Below are 6305 nucleotides of genomic sequence, written 5' to 3'. Positions count from 1 at the left end.
ATTGATTTCTGGCTCTTCTATAATATACTATAAAGTAAGCAAAAGCAACTATATAATGACTCAGTAATCATAATCATTTTTTAATTCTTGACTCTCAGTTACATTTCCTCCCTTTTGCTTATTGCCTCAATCTTGACAGTGCTCTAACTTCTTTATGCTCAGAAGGGGTGTTGGGGGAAACAGACATGGCTCAACTCACAGAGCATCCACCTACCAAAAAGGAGGTCCAGGATTTGATACCCAGGGCCTCCTGGCCCATGTGGTGAGCTGGCCCATGCACAGTGCTGCTGCACGCAAGGAATATGGTGCCATGCAGGGGCACACCCACATAGGGGAACCCCACGTGCAAGGAGTGCACCCTGCAAGGAGAGCTGCCCCATGTGAAAAAAGCACAGCCTGCCCAGGACTGGCACCGCACACATGGAGAGCCGATGCAGCAAGATGACTCATCAAAGAAGAGAGACAGTTTCCCAGTGCAGCCTGACAATGCAAGCAGATGCAGAAGAGCAAACAGCAAATGGACACAGAGAGCAGACAATGCGGGGGGGAGGGGGGGCAAGGGGAGAGAAATAAATAAAATAGATCTTTAAGAAAAAAAGAAGGGGTGTTGGCATTATGGGATAGAGGAATGAAATTGGCTGCCATCCTTGGGGAGACTGGTACCTTAGGTGTTAGTGCTTAACTGGCAAAGGAACAAGCCAGAGGCTTTATAGTCTCTGGAAAAAAAAACTTAATAAGGAAATTGAAATTTATAGTTTTAAATAACTATATTACATCGGGGAAATAATTTTTTTAGACAGGGCCCAGAGGAGTCCTTAAGGTTTTCAGGAACACTGTTGCTTGGGACTCTGCAATCTTATTGAAACCTGCCTAAGAGTAATGCCCCTAATGATCTCCCAATCCTATTTGAAATCAAGCCATTGAAATTTTATTTTGTTTTACTTCTTTTCCCCCTTTTGATCAAGAATCCCATAGTGCCAGGGAGAGACTTACCCCTGGGAGTCATTCCCCATGGTGCCAGGGAGATTTTGTCCTGGGAGTCATGTCCCATTTTGGGGAGAGGTAGTGAGCTTATTTGCAGAGTTTGGCTTAGAGAGAGACCACATCTGAGCAACAAGGAGGCTTCCAGAGAGTGACTTAATAAAAAATTAACAAATCAATTTTAATTTTTTAAATATATATATTTTTATTTTTAAAAATATACTTAGATTACATAAATATACATTAAAAAATAAAGGGGATTCCCATATGCCCTACTCCCTATACTTCAATTTTATTGATACATATTAATAAAGCATACAAATCATCCAAAATGTATAATTAGTGGTATTTGACATAATCACATAGTTGTACATTCATCAGCTCAATCATCATCAGAGCATTTTCATTAATTTGATAATAAAGAAAAAAACTAAGAAAATTCTTCACCACCTCGATCTCTCGCTACTTCCCCTGCTGTACACAGCCACTATTTCTGGCTATACTTGCCCAATTACTTATTTATTTATTAAGTAGTTTTATTGAGATAAATTCATATATCATAGGATCTATCCAAAGTATATATGATCAATAGTTTTTAGTATAATCACAATGTTGTGCATTTATCACAACAAAAAATTTTAGAACAATTTCATTATTCCAAAAAGAACTCTGTACTCTTTAGCAGTCCTTCCCAAGCCCTATATAACCACTAATCTAATGTCATCATTATAAATTGATTTATAGTGACATTTTTACACATGGAATCATGCAATATATAGTACTTTGTGTTTGATTTCTTTCACTTAGCATAATGTGTTGTGTTTTTTTTCATTTTGCTTGGTGTAGTAACATCCAGAGAGTGACTCTTAGGTTTAACTCTAATTAGGCTTCATTATAAAAATGAGTTTCCTTGGGTTTCTTTTCACAGGTCTCCCTGCTTTCAATTCTTAGATTTAGGCCTTGCAAAGTTCTCTGATTATAGTTTTAGTAAACTGGGAGCCCCTACTGCTTGACAGAATAGCAGGAATTCCCAAGGTGGGCAAGTTTCATGCTTTCCTGCCCCAGTGCCTGAAGGGACCTTGCAAATCCCTTTTATTTTATGCTCCAAACACTCTGAAATGCATCAGGGTACTACTTCAACCTATACAGAACACCAAGATCTCATTCCCCATCTTAGGTTCCTTGTTAAATAATGCTGAGCTAGGTTGTTCAAATAAACTGACCAGACAGATTAAATTAGATTGTGTGCCACAGCTATTTACAAAAAAAAATTTTTTTTATTGATTCAATGTTAAGTATTAATTGCATGACCATCATAGCACCTCTTTACATCACACAATCACCAGAATTAGAAATTGCTTTGAAAACAAAAAACAGGGCACAGTCCAATAATTAGAAGTTGCACACAGTTACTATATAGAAACCAGGTGCATGGTACAGTGCTGCTGTGAAAATAGAAGCCTGCAGATTTGACAAGGACGCCAAATCATGTTTTAGACAATTTTAAGAAAGTGGCAATACTGTTGAAGCAAAATACTCAACACAGCAGGAAACGAAGGACCAAAAACATGAAAAAAGAAAAAAGAAAAAAAAAAAGAAGCATTATATAACCTAATAAACATCTGACATTTCCTTTCCCTTTTGAGAATAAATACACTTAAGGTCACTTTTAGCCTTGGAACGGATATATGTTTGCCTATGATGATCTTGCTAACGACTACACATTATCTGATGTCCTCTGCTAGGATTATAGTTTTGAGAAAGCCATAGTTACAAGAGGCATCTACTGCAAATACCTAGAAATTCCTTTTATGGCAACCACTATAGAATTCACTTGTCTTAAACAGTGAACAAGGGAGGATGGCCTCAAGTTTCCTTTGCAATAATAGTATGTGTTGAGGATCAAGTGGCTTTCAAGCAGCATGGTGGGTGTGAAAATGTTTGCAGTTTTGATCATTCTGTTGCGTTTATGGGTTGTTGAGTCTGTAAAGACATCGCCCCATTGGGCTGAGGTACGCTTTCTAGCTCCACCATTGTCCAAGTGGAGTGCCGTTTCTTCTGATGTGAAAGTGTTCACATCGACATCGTGGAGTCCACTTCTCCGACGACGAGCATTCGATCCGCTGCTTACCCGTGGAGGAGAGCCTGGGGACTCGAGCGCGCTATGCTGGCCATCGCACCACTAAGCCCGTGCAGAGCCGCGGCTTCCCGGAAGGGCTGCAAACCAGCCTCTGCAGATGAGCTAGCTTCCGCTGAAGTGCTCCGTTAGGGGGCACTACAGTCAGTCCTGGGGGAGCTCTAGAGTTCCCAGGTGGAGGAGCTTTTCCACACAGGAAGCTGATCAAATCTTCTCTACGTACAGTTCTTCTGCGTTTTTTAACCCAAGCCAACACATCCTTACTGCGACGCTGATAGCCAATCTGAATTCCAATATCAAAACTTCGCTGACGGGTATCCACGCTTTCTTTGCAGAGACTGGTGACGGCGGTGGCTGCATTTTGGAAGGGGACCCGGAGAGCAAGTCCTGGCTGTGACACGCTCGGGCTTTGTGGAGCCGGGCCGCGGCGGTGGCCGGGTTCTGGCAGAGGCGCCGCAGCTCCCGCGGCTTGTGCTCGGGCTGCGCGGCCGCCGCCTCCTGCAGCTCGGGGGCAGCTGCTCGGCCTGCGCGGCCTCGGCCAGGCGCTGCCCACCACTCGGAGAACCAGTGCTCGGGTCGTGCTCCCGGACCTCGGCCTCGCCCTCCTCCCGCCGCGCCTCCCTCCTCCGCGGCCTCCTCAGGCGGGGCCCCGCGGGAGCGTCGTCGTCGAGCGGCCCGGCGGCGGGGCCCAGCGGCCGGCGGCGGCTCCTCGCGGCGGCCCAGCCTCCTGCACCCCGGGGGCCTGCGAGCCCCGCCCCGGGCCTCCCCACCCCCGGAACCCCGCTGGGGGACGCCGCGACCGGGGGACCGCCGCCGCTCGCCTCGCCCGCCTCGCCCGCCGGCACCTCCTACCGCCCCCCCAGGGCGCCGACCGCCGAGCCCACCCATAAGACTCAAAAAAAATTTTTTGACAAAATTAATTTCTCCTTTTTTGGTCCTCATAAGTATTATAGGTTAAAAATACAGATAGCATTACTTTTTACTTTGGATTATGATCCACCTTAGTCTTTAACTAGATCAGTCCCATCCCCTTTTGGCTGAAGTCTGATCCTCTCTTTAGCTTCTTTAACACTTGCTGCGTGGGGTGGCCTTTTTCAGTTACTGCTGCTTCTCAGCACCTTTAGAGCTGGAGAACTTCAGCTCTGAGTCTCAGATGTCATCAGACACCTAAAGTTCCAGGGAGCTACTAGGTTACAGAGAAAGAGCAGAGCATCTCGGAACTTAGAAATAACAAAGTCCCAGGGTAAAGGTGACTGTTATAAGAGCTTACAGTCTAGGCCCTAATTCCCTTAGGAGCATCTTTAAATGAAACTATTTTTAGAAATAAAAATCATGTGATGATTAATTTATATTGAGGTGATTGGGCACAGACCATCCGCAGAAGCTTTGTTTCATTTACCTTTACACCTTTACCAGGGTTACATTAATCAACAGATAGAACATAGCTTAACAGACTTGCTTTGCTTCTCTTTAAAAGTCCCTTTTTGATGAAGATGAAGTTCTGGGAAATGGATGTAGTTCAAGCAGTTGAGCTCCTGCCTACCACATGGCCGTCCAGGGTTCGGTTCCTGATGCCTCCCAGAGGAGATGAGCAAGACCACGAGCATACTCTGGTATGATATGGAATCTTGGTCTTCTGGACAGAATACTCAGATAATTAAGAAAACTTTTTATAAACTTTCATTAAGAGCAGACTAATAATCCAAGAAAATGTCATTATTTTAACAGAGAGAAAACCAAACTCCAGTTTTGTATGAACACTCAGTTTGATACGAAACCTTTTTTAAGGTTAAAAAGTATCATCAGTTTATTAAATTTTAATTAGCGTTGACTGTGACACACACAATTCACACTCACAAACCCTCTGTGACTTTCCGTATCCATTCAGATCAGCCTGCATGTTCCTACCTTTCATAAAACTAGGCATTTGCCTTAGGAAAACACACGCCCTGAAACTATGGCAAACAAAATTCCCTTCTGCAAGCCCTCTGCGACTTTCCATGTCCGCTCAGGTCTTGTCCTACATATTGGTACCACTCGTTCTGTGAAAGCCAGTGATTCCACTTCAGGACAAAGCTACACTCTTTCCTTTAACAAAGCACATGCTGCAGGCTTGATACACCTGCACGCTTTCAGTTACCAAAAAAGATCTCTGAATTGCTTTCATACATCCTACAAAATATGATCATTTTAAAATAACATTTGCCAAAATAAACTCATTAAACACAAACTTACATTTTTCATCTTAAAGATCTAATAGACATAATGCTAGCTTATTTTATTAGTCCCCATATAAACATAGGGAGAACATACCCAAGTAGATTAAAATGGAAACAATGATGGTTTATGTAAGAAATGTTTTTTCTCTTCTTCCACAGGTTAAAAACCTCCTTGTTTCCATAACATTCTAAAATGAACAACCTCAAAAGCATACGATCTTTGAAGAATATGCTACAATTGTTCTTAGCATTTTGCCCAAAGCATAATCCAGGAAAACCATTTTTACAGCTCTCAAGGAGCTTTACTTAGTGAAGTCTGGCAATTAGATTACAAATTTTTTTTCCATTAAAAAAATTGATGTATATCATTCATACATGAACATACATAATAAATAAGTGTATAGCAAAAGTTGTGAATATAAAACAAGCATACATAATATCACACAGGGCTCCCATACCTCACCATACCTGGCAAGTCGATTTTATTTAATTATCCCCGAGGCTACACATGTTTTTCTTTCTTCTTTTTTTTTAAGTGAGGTACCGGGTCAAGGGATCGAATCCAGGACCTCACCTGTGGGAAGCAGGCTCTCAGTCTCTCGAGCCACATCTGCTCCCCATGGTTTTTGTTTTTTGGCTATCTGGTTGTGTCATTGTTCTTTTGGTGTGTCACCACACCTCTTGGGGGCCTGTGCCTCTCCGTGCAGGTCTGGGACTCTTTTCTATTTTTCACCAGGAGGTCCTGGGGATGAGACCCAGGTACTCCATGTGGTAAACGGGAGCTCAACTGCTTGAGCCACAGCCACTTCCATCCCCATGTTTTAATAATGAAAAGAATAATAGTCTCAAGGTGGGAATTCCCTCAGAACTCTACAGCAATCCAGGAACCCACTCTGCAGAATAAACCAGGCAAAACATGGCTTATTCCATAACATTTTCCTTGTGATTATCTCCCCAAACCCCCGTAG

General features: G+C 43.1%; 1 pseudogene; it reads right to left on the bottom strand.

The window, feature by feature from the left end:
- Positions 1 to 2764: 2764 nt before the first annotated feature.
- Positions 2765 to 5018, bottom strand: LOC139437238 (HUWE1-associated protein modifying stress responses 1 pseudogene; annotated as a pseudogene).
- Between the last annotated feature and the right edge of the window lie 1287 nt (positions 5019 to 6305).

This window comes from Dasypus novemcinctus, chromosome 21 (genome assembly GCF_030445035.2).
Source record: "Dasypus novemcinctus isolate mDasNov1 chromosome 21, mDasNov1.1.hap2, whole genome shotgun sequence".
In the NCBI taxonomy this organism is placed as follows: Eukaryota; Metazoa; Chordata; class Mammalia; order Cingulata; family Dasypodidae; genus Dasypus; species Dasypus novemcinctus.
Note: the sequence above shows the minus strand (reverse complement) of the source record. Positions and strands in the feature narration are given on the sequence as shown.